Source organism: Danio rerio, chromosome 23 (assembly GCF_052040795.2).
Source record: "Danio rerio strain M-AB ecotype USA chromosome 23, GRCz13ab, whole genome shotgun sequence".
NCBI lineage: Eukaryota > Metazoa > Chordata > Actinopteri > Cypriniformes > Danionidae > Danio > Danio rerio.
In genome coordinates, this window is record NC_141043.1 from 3,114,382 (window position 1) to 3,130,000 (window position 15,619).

At 40.4% G+C, this 15,619-nt stretch overlaps 2 long non-coding RNA genes across 2 annotated transcripts in view; one reads left to right on the forward strand and one right to left on the reverse strand.

Annotated features, from left to right (window-relative positions):
• Nucleotides 1–1,462: 1,462 nt before the first annotated feature.
• On the reverse strand, nucleotides 1,463–5,145 carry LOC147831196 (uncharacterized). The gene is made up of 2 exons (XR_015524203.1): nucleotides 2,569–5,145; nucleotides 1,463–2,416 (listed from the first exon to the last, which is right to left on the reverse strand). It is a non-coding gene; the product is annotated as an uncharacterized LOC147831196 (long non-coding RNA).
• A 10,431-nt stretch (nucleotides 5,146–15,576) lies between these two features.
• Nucleotides 15,577–15,619, forward strand: part of LOC147831197 (uncharacterized) — a 10,244-nt gene continuing 10,201 nt past the window's right edge. Inside the window, exon 1 of the long non-coding RNA XR_015524205.1 lies at nucleotides 15,577–15,619. This exon is cut by the window's right edge and continues 713 nt beyond it. This is a non-coding gene — a long non-coding RNA (uncharacterized LOC147831197).

Below are 15,619 nucleotides of genomic sequence, written 5' to 3' on the forward strand. Positions count from 1 at the left end.
ATGGAGAAAGTGTCTACAAGTGACGTTTTGTAAACAAATTTTGGGAGGAGCATGCGCAGAAGTTTCAGTATCGAATACGTCATTGATATTTATTCTATTATCAAATCAGTTCTTGAACAAACCTCTAAATATACCAAAGCTGTCTTACCTGTAGCATCACACGACTTTAGCATCCCTCCACCACCCTGACACCTCACCTCTTAAGCATTACATTCCCAGGAGGAGCGTTCTGAGGCCGTGCTAGATACTTCGCTCGAATCCCAACTCCTCTTTGTTTCCTGATAAGGGGAATAACTCGAGTTGGGGTGTCTCCCCAAGCTCAGAGCCCTCTCCCCGGACAGCACGCCAAATACGCCTTATACTTAAACGACTGCAAGTGTGAACTCATGAAGTGTTGAGTCTCGTGAAGTAGCTCCAGGTGAAAACTGTTTAAGGTTTACCTTATGATTAAAGTTGTTGCACGCCTGCCAGCTCCCACCTCTGAATGAGCGAGTTTAAGCTACTTGTACATTAAGGTAGCGTTCAGAAAAAACAAAACACCTGTAAAGAAACACAATACAGAGAAACATAACATAACCTACTGCCAGCTAGCGTTTCGGAAGTGTTATTGCAGAGCAACACAAACAGCATGGCTAAGAATAAATCAGCTTTTACACAGCTTCTTACCAAATAATTACATAGAGCCACACAGTTTATTTATATACTATCGTATTGTTTCTGCACATCAGCTTTATTTGTTTATTTATGTTATATTATTAATTCAACAAGAATACGGTATTTTACAACTGCTATTTGTGTTGACAGGCCGAGTTTGTCCATGGTCTCCATTGCCTGTGGTTTGTGATGTTCAGCTAGCAGCCAGCATGGGCAGTTACAGGGCAGCCTGGTACTTAAAGCAAACAGCTTTTAATAAGCAATAGAGGCAGGAGTGAAACCCACAATAACAGACGGCCTACATCAATTATTGGATACATATCCATCACTGGACTGACTTATATGTGACCCTCAGCACCTGCCAGCCGGGATATTGACCGCGCACTGCTCTCTAGCGTGCGGTGACAAGTTCCATTTGCAATCGCATTTATTAACTGGCTGTTAAAATGACTGAAAGCGCTCCCTCTTTGGCCCGCTTTTCATTAATTTGAGGCTGAGAAGAAAAAAGATAACTACAGAGGGAGAGAATGAAGTGGAGGTGTAAATGTGATTGAGGTGGGGACCTGGAGGAGGAGGAGGGGGGCTTACCAAACCAATGTGCCTTTGACGTGCCTCTCAATTAGAAAAGGGATTTTTGTGGCTGCAATTGCAGTGAGGCTTTTTTTAAATCAACACAATCTTTGTGTGTCACAATGACAGCTGTTCAGAACAGCGCCTTTCCTTTCCTTGCTCCCTCTTTACTTTTTTTTTTTTCCTGGTACTGTTTCTGGCCCCTTTCCTTTTCCAGGCCCTTTCATTTTTTATATATTTTCTTTTTTTTTCTGTTCCTTTGCCAGGTTTCCTTTAATTTCCGTCCTTTTCCTGCAACCTGTCATGGTTCCTTTCCTTCCCATTACTTTTTTTGTTCTTTTTAATTTGGTTCCTTTGCCAGGTTCTCTTCTGAGTTTCTTTCTATTTTGTTTTTCTGGTTTCTTTCCTGGTTTAATTCCTCTCTCAATGGTCCTCTCTTTTCATTTCTTGTGCTTTTCCATTTTCTTTTTTTCTGTTTCCATTCAAGGTTCCTCTCCTGCTTCGTTTCCATTTCCCTAGTTTGTTACACTTCTCCTCTCCTTCCCTTCATGGTTCCTTTTCTTTCCGTTTAACACCTTGTTCTTCTTTCTTTCCTGTTCCTGTTCCTTTCTCTTGTTTCTGGTTTCATTTTCTGTGCTTTCCTTTATCTTTCCTGCTCCTTCCCTGTCCCATTTTTTTTGGTTCTTTTTGATTTGGTTGCTTTGCCAGGTCTTTTGAGTTCCTTTCTGTTTTGTTTTTCTGGTTTCTTTCCTGGTTCAATTCCTCTCTATGGTCCTCTCTTTTCCTTTTTTGTGCTTTACCATTTTCTTTTTTCTTTTCTGTTTCTGTTTAAGGTTCTTCCCCTACTTTATTTCAATCTCCCTAGTTTTTTTAATTTCCCATTTCCTTTCCTTCCCTTCATGGTTATATTCTCTTCATTTAATTCCTTGTTCTTTTTCCTCTTGTTTTGTTTTATCTTCTTTCCAGGTTAATTTTCTGTGAGTTCTTTACATACCTTTCCTGGTCCTTCCCGATACCATTCCTTTCTTTGTTCTTTATTTTATTTTATTGGTAGGTTTCCCAGAGATGGGTTGCGGCTGGAAGGGCATCCGCTGCATAAAAATGTGCCTGGTCCTCTTTTCCTTTCTTGTGCTTTCTAATTTTATTTTTTCTTTTCTGTTCAAGGTTCCTCTCCTGCTTCATTTCCATTTCCCTAGTTTGATTCGTTTCCCTTTTCCTCCCCTTCCCTTCATGGTTCCTTTCCATTTAATTCCCTCTTCTTTTTACTTTCTGTTCCTTCCTCTTGTTTTGCTTTATCTCCTTTTCAGGTTCCCTCTCTGTCCTTTCTAGGTTAAATTCCTTTACATATCTTTTCTTTGACTTTTCCCTCCCATTCCTTTTTTCATTTTGTTTCGTTGCCAGATTCTGTTCCAAGTTCCTTTCTATTTAGATCCTGGTTCTATTGTTCTTTCTCGTTCTCTCTTTTCCTTTCTTGTACTTTTCAATTTCCTTTTTCTTCTGCTTTATTTTCATTTTCTAGTTTGATTCACTTCCCGTTTTCTCTGCTTTCCTTCATGGTTTCTTTCCTTTCCATTTAATTTCTTTTTCCTTTCCTGTTCCCGTTCCTTTCTCTTGTGTTGTTTTATCTCCTTTTCAGGTTACATTCCTGATCTTTCCTTAACATACCTTTTCTTTGACATTTCCTTCCCATTCCTTTTTTTTCATTTTGTTTCTTTGTCAGGTTCTCCTTACGAGTTCCTTTCAATTTAGTTTTTTTTTCTGGTCTCTTTTCTGGTTCAATTCTCCTGTATTCATTTCTTGTGCTTTTCAATTTCCTTTTTTCTTTTCTTTTTTTCGTTTAAGGTTCGTCTCCTGCTTCAATTCAATTACCCTGTTGTCCATGTTCTTTTTCTTGCCTACCTTCTAAAATTTCCTTACATGCCCTCCCATTCCTTTCTTTGTTCTCTTTGATTTTCTTCCTTTGCCAGGTTCTCTTCGAGTTCCTTTCTATTTTGCTTTTCTGGTTCTTTTCCTGGTACAATTCCCTTCTCTGATCCTCCCATTTCCCTTCTTTCGCTTTTCCTTTGCACCATTTTTTCCATGTAAATATTTTTTCCTGATCCTTGTCCTTTTTTTCTCTTTCATTTTCCCTCCGTCTCATATTAAATTCCTTTACATTCAAGTTCCAGTTCCTTTCTCAGCTCCATTCCTTATGACTGCTTAATGCATGCAATTGAAACTAACCAATAATATAGACCACCTAATAAAACTTTGTAGCTTTAATCATCCCATTGGGGAAATAGCAGTAATCATGTTCATAAAGCCATTACAAGTTTTCTTGCAAGATCACCACATTGATTTCCTAAAATCTGGAAATGTACAGTGGTGGTCTTCGGACCACAGATGGAAAAAGAAAGCGTGTGTGTGTGCTATACCTGAATGACAGGCGGCTCACAGGTAGTAGATCCATTATCTAATGGCTGGTCGGTTAATTACATGCCCAGCTGACATGTTTATAAGGCTGAACTTTACAGTACGGTTACAGCAGTGCCTGCGGTGCTGAGGCAGAGTGCTGGGTTGACACAGGCCTGCCGCAGGGCAGACTTGGCCCTCTCTCGTCTCCCTGCACCCTATTATATGCTAATGACGGCCATTTGAGAAATGCAGGGTTACAAGGAGTTAATTTAGAGGGTCATTACGCCTTGCTATATTTCACAACGGCCGACCTGTGCTGGCTCTCATGGGGGCTTTGCTCAGAGGTTGCCGTGAGGGGGGCTAAAGGGTGCTTTACGTCTCACCAGGGAGGAATGGAGAGGTGATGGCAGATATCTAAAATAAGGACACAGTTAAAAAGCATCGCTGGCATCTCGACAGGTAAAAGACGTGCAGAGAAACGAGACAAGTTGCATCAAACCTCAACAACTAGATGCGGAGTGCATGTCAAACACAGTGCATATTTGTTTATGTCCGCATGTGTGTGTGTGTGTCTGTGTATGAGTTATGCACTGAGCAGGATTGAGTGCAGATTTATCGCTGACATTTATAAGGGTGCGAGAGTGAGCGAGTGATAAGGTGAGGTCTGAATGATGTAGGGCTCACTATCACTCAGACAGGAGTCAAGCTCCTCGTACCCGCTGCACCCTAAAGGGCAGCCCTTTATAGCTGTCACATGATATATGCTGTTCTGCAGCAGATTTAAGAGCGCCGCCTCCTGCAGTACTCCACCGCCACAGTATTTCACAGCGATCTATGCACATATTTAGATTTTAATTTGACATCTTTTACCAACTAATCCAATTAATTGGTCTTCTATTTTATGTTTTATGGTATTTAGGCAAAATGTGTGCAATATTTTTACTGTTTCTAAACATTTCTATGATTTTATCTAATGAACCAATTAGGTTAACGAGAACTATTTATTTATTCATTTTCTTTTTGGCTTAGTCTCTTTATTTATCGTGTCACCACAGTGGAATGAACTGCCAACTTATCCAGCAAGTGTTTTACACAGCAGATGCCCTTTCGGCTGCAACCAAACACTGAGAAACACCCATACACTCTTGCTTATTAAATTCACCTATAGTCTTTGGACTGTGGGAGAAACCGGAGCACCCGGAGGAATGCCTACTGAACCAGCCGGGACTCGACCTTCTTGCTGTGAGGCGATCGTACTACCCATTTCCCCCATTCACACCCTATAGACAACTTTAAATACTAAAATAATATCGATTGTAATATCGAAACCCCTCGATTGTGATAGGACAGTATAGAAATATGGACAGGAAATAAATATGGAGAGAGAGGGCTGTGGATCCGGAAAGGTCCACAAGCCAGAAATCTAACTCAGGATGCTCAAAACATAATGGTTCTACTGCCAACAACTTTATTGGTGATGATGCTAATTCGATTCAATGACTTATGCTAAGCTAAAAGTACTGCTGCCATCCCTGCTGAAAAATCCAGCTTAAACCAGTCTAGCATGGTTGGCTGGTTTTAGCTGGTCAACCAGCCTGGTTTTAGAGGGGTTTTGGCCACTTCCAGGCTGGTTTCCGGCCATTTCCAGCCTGGTTTTAGCTGGACAGGCTGGGAGATGACCAGCTAAAACCAGCTTTACCAGCCTAGCCAGGCTGGGAGCCCAGCCAAAACCAGCTACGTCCAGCTTAAACCAGGATGGTCAAGCTGGTTTTAGATAGTTTTGGCTGGTCACTTTCCAGCCTGACCAGCTAAGACCAGGCTGGAAACCAGCCTGAAAGTGGCCAAAACCCCTTCTAAAACCAGGCTGGTCGACCAGCTAAGACCATCCTAGGCTGGTTTAAGCTGGATTTTTCAGCAGGGATGGATTCAAAAATGGAATTAAGCTCTAGTGCCCTACTGAAAAATCCAGCTTAAACCAGCCTAGGCTGGTTGACTGGTTTTAGCTGGTCGGCCAGGCTGGTTTTAGAGGGGTTTTGGCCATTTCCAGGCTGGTTTCCAGCCATTTCCAGCCTGGTTTTAGCTGGACAGGCTGGGAGATGACCAGCTAAAACCAGCTTGACCAGCCTAGCCAGGCTGGGAGTCCAGCCAAAACCAGGTATGTCCAGCTTAAACCAGGCTGGTCAAGCTGGTTTTAGCTGGATTTAGCTGGTTATTTTCGAGTCTGACCAGCTAAGACTAGGCTGGAAACCAGCCTGGAAATGGCTAAAACCCCTCTAAAATCAGGCTGGGCAACCAGCTAAAGCCTCGGCTGGTTTAAGCTGGATTTTTCAGCAGGGTGGAATTGTAAAAGGAGCTTCCACAAAAGATTGTTGCTTTCAACATTTCAATCAACTTTTGAATCTTTTAATTACAAAACAATATGAAACAGGGCACATAAAGACTATATCTGACACACACACACACACACACAAACACCAACAGACACACTTACCCTGGCTGTCACTACCTTCTGATATATTAACATCAGCGCTGGATTGGTCTTCTTACTGGAACACTACGAGTTTGGATCTAGAATCCTTTTTCCAACAACACACTCTTTCCTTCCCAACAGGCTCTTGCTACGCTAATCCTGTTAAAAAAAGCTACAAGACAATAAATCTGCACAAATTGTCCACATCCAAAACAATCTCCATCAGACATAGTGAAATGTATTGAATCTTTAGAGTCACTAAGCTGAAACAAATTTATTAGATATTTACATTTGAGAATTATGCCGACTCTGTAGTCTGACAGCGGATGTTCAACAAATATAACAAAGACCCCCTGGATTCATATGAATCAAAACAAAGCAGAAGTGCCTGGAAACAGCTTTATAATTGCATTATCATCCAACAACTTAATCACTGATTTTCTGTTCAGCAACAAACGCAGCCTGTAGCTCATCACCTAATGGATGCAGCGTCGATTGTTTGTGTAAATGGGGATTATGAGACTATTTGAGAATAGATATATTGGTCTTCCTGGCTTATAGTGAGCTATTAGACAAGCTTTTAGATTGTTTGTTATGTACATCCAAGCTCGCTGCATTCAACAAGAAACCCTGGATTCATTTCAAAAGCCATTACTAGCGATCAATGTCATTTTACTTTCGCATTCTACGACTGCCTCCTCGGATAATTCCAGTTATGTCTCGTCTGACTCGAACCGGTGATTTCCTGAATTCCTGAATCGGACGTGCCTTCAGGCTGTCTGTGAGAATGATAGTTTGAGGTTTCAACCTTTTTGCAGTGCATTAAAACTAAAAACATTTTCCATCCAAATGACTTGATCTTAATTTCTAAAGATTGGAAGAAGTGTTTTGGGTTTCAGAGTTTTCACGCAGAGGGTTCTGCTAGCTGGCCTCGGTCAGCAGTGCACGGCAGGATTTATGGTCACACTTAAGGACTGGGATCAATAGAAGATAATGCTAGTGAGGAGCAGAACGCTCCAGCGATTTCGTTTTTTAGTGCCGCAACATTTGCTAAGAAAGGCCTATGGGGATTCAGCACCAGGGTACTGGATTCTTGTCTCGCGAGCGTTCTCGGAACAGAAAGTGAGGAAAGTGTTTTAAGCTAGCTCAGGATAACCAGATTTCTGGAGGAAGTTTTGAAATCAGTTACTTCATGAAATGAACACAAGGACATTGTACTGGACTTAAAGAGACACTACATTAGATAACTGCAAGCACAATGTACTTGTTTAATTAGGGATGCTTTGACTGAACTTATTGTTAGTTTCAGTGGGTTAATACAAGTTCTTGGGACATACAAATTCATTATGGAAGGAGAAATTCACCCTGTTGTAAATCAAACTATTTCATAAGCTTTCTTTCTGACCATTATTTATTGCATTTGTAATATGGCCAGAAACCTCTCAAAAAGAACAACCAAATGGAACAATTATTAAAAGTCTTTCATCTGGCTTGGTCAAATGTATCATACTCCAGAACAACAGAATCCTAGAACAACACTGCATGTGTGTGATCCCTATGTACATATTCCTTTAACATTCATTCATAATATTCATCTATGGTGATGGTTAAATGAATTTGAGATGCTTTCAAATGTCTTGTTTATTAAAACTGATGTATTATTATTATTATTATTATTAGGTGGCAAACTATAAGGATGCATTTAATTTTCTGCTCTGCCTTGGGGTGCCCAAACTCAGTCCTGGAGGGCCAGTGTCCTGCATAGTTTAGATTCAACGCCAGTCAGACACACTTGAGCCAGGTAATCATGTAGATGGCAGGTTTGTTGGGTTAAGTTGAAGCTAAACTCTACAGGACACCAACCCTCCAGGACTGAGTTTGGGCACTCCTGCTCTAACAGAAACAGACCACAGGATAAGACAGGGGTGCCCAAACTCGGTCCTGGAGGGCCAGTGTCCTGCAAACTTTAGTTCCAACTCGTATCAAGCTTTTAAGCTGCAGTCACCTTAGAGTTTGAGCATGCGATATTCTGTCGTGCGGCTCTGCGAAAAGGGGCAGGATTAAACAAGCTTATTAGAGATTTTAAAAAAACGAGCGACTGCTTCATGTTTTAAATTTCTGTCCAGAGAGGTCATGTTTTGAACCTCAATTGGTCTCACACAGTCAAGTGATACGATTTTGCAGGTCAAAGTTCACCAAGCTTGATCTTTGCAGCGCAGCAACCTGCGAAACTTGACGCATGACCCCACGTTTCCGGTCTGATGCATTCGCGTGCGTATGAATGGAAATCAAAGGGAGGAAAAGCCCAGTGTGACCACAGCTTTACTAAACTTTCTAGAAACATCCGTGCAGGTGTGTTGAGGCAAGTTGGAGCTAAATCTGCAGGACACCAGCCCTCCAGGACCAAGTTTGTAAGTTGTGCTGTGACAATTAGGAATGATAAAAGTGCATGATAACCTTAATTCAACTATACTTAATTCACCTATATTCTGAGAAGATGTTTGGACTTGGAAACATAATCGGCAACTCAGTGTTTGTTCAACTAGTTTTTGCATAACAGGTCTCAAATGACTAAGTATAAACATAAACACAGCAATATTTAATTGAGCAGCCATTTGTAGTGGATACCCCGAGTCAAATCCAATCAGTATATGTTTGAAAATAAATAATTATTTAGTTAAATGAACAATTGTATACATGGCAGAAACTGAAATATTTGCTTCATTACCAATAGACAGCTTACACCTAAACAAACTAATCAAGGTCTTCACGATTACTGGAAACATGCAGACAGGTGTTTTGGGGCAGCATGAGTTAAATACTACAGAACACTGGCTGCCCAGGAGCAGGATTGGACACCCACCTCAAACTCACAAACTGCCTGTCCAGAGAATAACTCGTGGATGTATGTCTGGAATTTTCAGATGAAATACTGATGCTTTCACACCAAGCACTAAAGCAGACTTGCTAAAGAATTGCTGGTCTGAGCTGGTTTAACTTGGTTAAACAACCTTGCCAAACTTATGACATTAGCTTAAAGCTAGTTTCAATTTCTTTAGTTGTTTTTTCTTCAGCATGGACTAGCACAGGGGTGGCCAACCCTGTTCCTGGAGAGCCACCTTCCTGCAGATTTCGGTTGCAACCCATATCAAACACACCTGCCTGTAATTATCACGTGGTGTTCAGGTCCTAATTAATTGGTTCAGGTGTGTTTGATATGGGCTGCAACTGAAATCTGCAGGAAAGTGACTCTCCAGGAACAGGGTTGGCCACCCCTGGACTAGGACAAGGTATACGTTAGACCATGGGTCACCAAACTTGTTCCTGGAGAGCCAGTGTCCTGCAGATTTTAGCTCCAACCCTATTCAAACACACCTGAACAAGCTAATCAAGGTCTTTTTAGGTATTCTTGAAACATCCAGGCAGGTTCATTGAGGCAAGTTGGAGTTAAACCCTGTAGGGACACCAGCCCTCCAGGACCGAGATTGGTGACCCCTGTGTTAGACCATTAAAACAGTACACACTTTACAGTACTTTACAGTATCAACAGTATACACTTTACTTGTGATGTGGTTTTTTTTGGTCATCAGGAGTGTCTGTGGACATCTGCGCACATCTCTCAGGTGCAGTCCAACTTATCTGTCTTTGTGGATGGTGCATGAACAAAAGCAGAGAATGGGTCTGAAACATATTGAAACTGAGCTGGTCCACTAGGAGATACTGTGCATGTGTTGAACTCATCCCTGATTGAGGATACTTTAATAGCTGTGAAGACACATTTGAAGTGAAAACAAACACACATGCCACATTGCGGTGGGCCTCAAAATTGCTGGGATTAAGATGCTGTTTTAATGTTTGGAAATTGAAAAAAATATATATACTTGTGTTTATATCTCTCCAATATGACTGAACACACAATTTCACAGCTTCCAAAAGTTGATTTCCATCATAGGTGCCCTTATAACAATCAGACAGACAAAACACCCATCATAACATCAACTGTGTCCTTCCTGCAACCTATGACCTGAACGTCTCTGAGGTCAGCTTTCTCAGTGAACACTTAAACCTTGCTTGAGGATTCTGACCTGGCCGTTGGTGCAGACTCCCTCCGCCTCCTTCCAGACCTCCGCCCGCCCTCTCACTGCAATTCACCCCTTCAATAATCCCCACAGCCAATCAATAGTAACCGTTCTCTCAATAATTCATAACATTAACATGCGCTCAATGGCCCAGTGGATGGATGGGCGAGACAGAGGAGGCCCATCATTCCAGTATTGATCCCCCAGAGGGAGTCGATAGCCCGGGATGTGATGGACTTATTGCTGGGCCTCTTGCAGACACCACCGCTTGTACTCTTGTAGAGAGTCCAGAACACCCTAAACACACCATCATACGTCTAAATCATGCAGTATATGGAAGAGACTCTCAAATGGTTCTGCTCGAGGACATTGAGTCTGAAGTGACGTGGTTTTATACTTTTTTGTTCATGGTTTTCAGTAGGGATGCAACGGTTCTCTGTATATAAAAAAAAAAAAGTATTGTCCTGTTGTCCTCTCATGGTTTGGTGCGCCCTGTAATCCACGGTTCAGAATATTCATTATTAATAATGGTTTATTAATAAATACAACTGCAACAAAGCATTTCCGCCTTTGTACGCATCTGATTACCTTTCAATTCACGTGCGAAGACCTGCCCAATCACCTCTTAGTATGTATATCTGTTGTTGACATCACATTTCCTCATGTGTGTGTGTGTGTGTGTGTGTGTGTGTGTGTGTGTGGAGTTTCTGTGGATTTCAGCATGGCAAGTGAAGGAGCTGTAGCGAAGGTGAGGCCAAATCACAGCGCATTGCCGTCAGTGTTTCAACAGACACTCGATGTAAATTCAGACAGGCACAAAAACAAAACAGATGTCATTTTTTTGTTGTTGTTGCAATGATAGCCTAGATCAGTGGTCACTTACAGGCAAATCAAAGTCCGTGTCCAGACCCTGAAGCAACCCGTAGGACAGGAGTGGCCAACCCTGTTCCTGGAGAGCCACCTTCCTGCAGATTTCAGTTGCAACCCATATCAAACACACCTGCCTGTAATTATCACGTAGTGTTCAGGTCCTAATTAATTGGTTCAGGTGTGTTTGATTTGGGTCTCGCACTCACACACACAAGTGTACCGTGCCAAAGCCCAAGTGAACCGCTCTCAGGCCCACCTCTTCCAATCGGGCCAGGGCCGGCCAAGTGAACCGTGCTTGAGCCCGATTCAGCGCACTCACACTTTTCAAGCAATCCGGGAAACGGGCCTGGGCACGGTACGGATGGCATAGTGTGAGTAGGCCCTAAAAGACCAACATGAACTAGATGGTTGATCTGGGTTTTTTTCCCCAATCTGAAAGACCAGTTATTCTGGTGTAGATCTGATCCTGATTGCTTTATTTACATGTTCCTAAACAAACCAAACAAAGGGGGGAAATGTTCCAGATTCTAAAACAACTGCTCCAAGTGAGCCAATTGTTCAAATGCCCTGAAATGTGCAATGCGTTTTACACTTCAAGTATGCATTTAGCATCGATTCCAATCTGTGATCCTAACAGAACAGACCTGCAAATAAATTTTGGACTACATTCACTGGAATGCAATTGACAACCTCCAATACTCACTGGGACCCAAAAGCATTACACCACAAGTGAAAATGTTTCCATTTTGCATTTTTCTACTTTTTTCATTACATTTCCTCTTATCAGCATAACACACTGAAAGACAAGTTATCACACATTGATTAATGACCTAGAAAAAGTGCAGAATCCTACATATAAAGCAAACACACCTACACACAGTATCCTTTATTCTCACTCCCTGGAGCATCACGAGGGCAATTAACCACTAATTAATTAATCTAATCCTGTAGATTAGTCACCAATCTACAGGAATATGGCAGTGTGCGACGTAGCTGTAAAGGATTTGGGACTCACACACACACACACACACACACTGGTGGGTAAGTGTGTGGCGGGACGGCGGTTGGCAGGCAGGTTTCCTCTCAAGGGAGAAACGCTGAACTCAATTCCAATCGTTTCCACTTAAAGAGAGCACAAGCGGGTGGAGGGAGGAGGGAATGAGCCTGCCTGACAGCAAGGGCTTGAACTGATACATGGGAATGTGTGTATGAGCGAATGTCCCTGCATATCTTTGTGTGTGTGCGTCTCATTAGCATGTCAATTGACTACATCTGCTTTGCACATGAAAGGTGCAGGATCACGATGTGTAGGAGGACAACAGAGCACAGTCTCCCTGCTCGTCTTCATTTCTTTCTTCTGTAATTCTTGAGTTTTTCTGGACGCTCCATCTATTGAGATTTATAAAACTGTTTTTAAACATAACCAACAATATGGGATATTTACATGAGATACACACTTGTTTAGGTTTTGAGTATGTTTACTCTATTGTTCTCCCAGTTAATCCAACACTTACATTTTTGTATTTTATAAGACTAGGCAGGCCTTACAGCAAGAAGGTCGCTGCTTCGAGCCTCAGCTGGGTCAGTTAGTGTTTCTGTGTGGAGTTTGCATGTTCTCCCTGCGGGTGGGTTTCCTCCGGGTGCTCCGGTTTCCCCCACAGTCCGAAGACATGCGGTACAGATCAATTTGGTAGGCTAAAGTGTCTGTAGTGTATAAGTGTGAATGAATGTGTATGAATGTTTCCCAGAGATGGGTTGCAGCTGGAAGGGCATCTTCTGCATAAAACATGTGCTGGATATGTTGGCGGTTCATTCCGCTGTGGTGACCCCAGATTAATAAAGAGACTAAGCCGAAGAGAAAATTAATGATTGAAGAGTGCAGTTTTCCAGCACTGGGTTGCAGCTTAAAGGGCATCTGCTGTGTAAAACGTATGCTGGAAAAGTTGGTGGTTCATTCCAATGTGGTGACCGTTGATGAATTAAGGGACTAAGTCGAAGGAAAATTAATGAATGGACAAAGTCTGAGTAGGTCAATGCATTATTATTGCGTTGTTTCATTAAATTAAATACTATTAATTAATTAATGTAATTTTATCATGTGTTAACACATTTTTTTATTTTTATTTTAAAAGTCCATTGCTCACTGGCTCTGAATACACACACACACACACACACAGACAAACTATGCCTCACTGGATGGGTGGAATGTTGAACAGTACACGCTTGGGAGGCGTGTCAACATGCATCTCAACCAATGAGAACATTTAGGGTGGGCCTAAGACTGGGTCTACACTAAACGTGGCATGAGAGCGACGCATGTGTTGGAGGATAAACTCTTAAATCAAAAGACAGATAATTTAATTACTTTTAATGTGCTAAAATGTTTAAGCGAATGTTATTTAAAAAAAGCATATGTACAACTGTAAAACAGAATAAAGTGTCTAATCGGAAATAAAGGAAATTAGCTATCGATTTCATTATTTAATGCATAAAATAGGCTAGTCTTTTAATAAATTGAGTTAATTGATCTGAAACTTTTAATTACATTTTGTTTCCTTGTAAATAATAAAAGTTGAATCAGATTGATGAAAACAAACCTGAATACCTGCATGAACAGGGTCACAATGACTTTTTTTTTTTACAATTGGATACAGTGTCTCCTGTCCACATGACTGGCAAAAGTGTCAAAAAAACAAACAAACTGCATAAAACAAATGTTGTCTGCTTTAGCTCTTTAACACTTGCAATTAAGATGCAGTCACCTCATGCTTTTGAGGCGGTACAATCCCTAAACTCCACCCATTAAAATAACGGCTTGGCCTTTATACTGTAAATTCGCGACAATATTTAATTCTACAAATATCGTTATCGTGATAATAATACTATTTATCATGCAGCCCTTGCTTTTATAGTTGTGTAAATTGCTTCCTTGTCCTCATTTGTAAGTTGCTTTGGATAAAAGCGTCTGCTAAATGACTAAATGTAAATGGAAATATATATATTAGGCATGGACTGGCATAAGATTCTGACGGTATCATAACCTTAGTTAAAAATATCACAGTTTCATGATTTCACGATATTGTGATTACTGCTCTAAATAATGGACTTCTGCTGTCCTCATTAGTTTCAAAACCACTGATTTCTTTACAATTTAATACTGCATCTTTGGATATCTTTTCTGCTGGAAATACTGTGTTGTCCTAAAAAATGTAAATAAAAAATCGTACACATACCTTAGAAATGGTATAACAGAAAATGTTGGTGGTTTTAAAACCTTGACTTTTCCAAACCATGGTATACCTTGAAAACGGTTATTATCCCATAAATATATATATATATATATATATATATATATATATATATATATATATATATATATACACATACATACATACATACACACACACACACACACACACACACACACACACACACACACACACACACACACACACACACATATGTATATAGGCAGAAAGGCAGAGGAATGTGCTGTCTTTGACAGCTCGCGACACCACCTGGCACTTTCACTGATACATTTACATGGACACCAATACTCCGCTTTTAATATGATTAAGATAATACTCTTAGTAAGAGTCTACCATGTAAACAGCGATTTATGATTACCTTAAAGGACCACCAAGTCACGAAATGCAGAGGTTTTTCTTTCCGTTCGCCATGCAGTATCAAACTCCATTAAAACAAAATTTGAAAGATTAAAAATGAAACAGGAAATTAAATAAACTCTGGAGGAAACACTGGATATCCTGGTGATGCGACATTAATTGTTTTATACTAAAACTGTACTTCAAAAAGTGCTTCCATGGTCTTATCCACATTTCTTTGCACGTTAATTACACGTCAGGATTGCGTTAATTTTTTTTAAACTTGTTAAATATTTCAAATTATTCACCTGTGTTAACGCACTAATTTTGACAGCACTAATATATATATATATATATATATATATATATATATATATATATATATATATATATATATATATATATATATATATTGTGTTTACTAGTGTACTGTAGTTTACCAGTGTACTGTAGTTTACTAGTGTGTGTATATATATATATATATATATATATATATATATATATATATATATATATATATATATACATATACACACACACACACACACATATATATATATATATATATATATATACATATATATATATATATATATATATATATATATATATATATATATACTTAAACCATTGGGATAAGCTGTGCCACGTAAAACTGACATGTTGCTAAAGAAATGACACTATAGAAGTGACACACAAGAGGGCCCAGGTGAGCGTTTAAAACTTGCGTGAAATTAATTTTTACTGGAAAACAAGACCAAACCAGTGGCGACTCTGAAATCTGCATGTGCTGAAGAAATGGGGGCTCTTTCAGCAAGGCACCTTCAAATGACATTTCTGAAACCGAGAGCCATTAGACAGCGATTCCAACAACTGCACCGTGTCATACTCATGCACTTGCATTATTTATATCATTCAGATGTCGTTCTCCTTCACATCAAGGTGAACCGTCAGAAGCGAACGGCGCTCATGAAGCA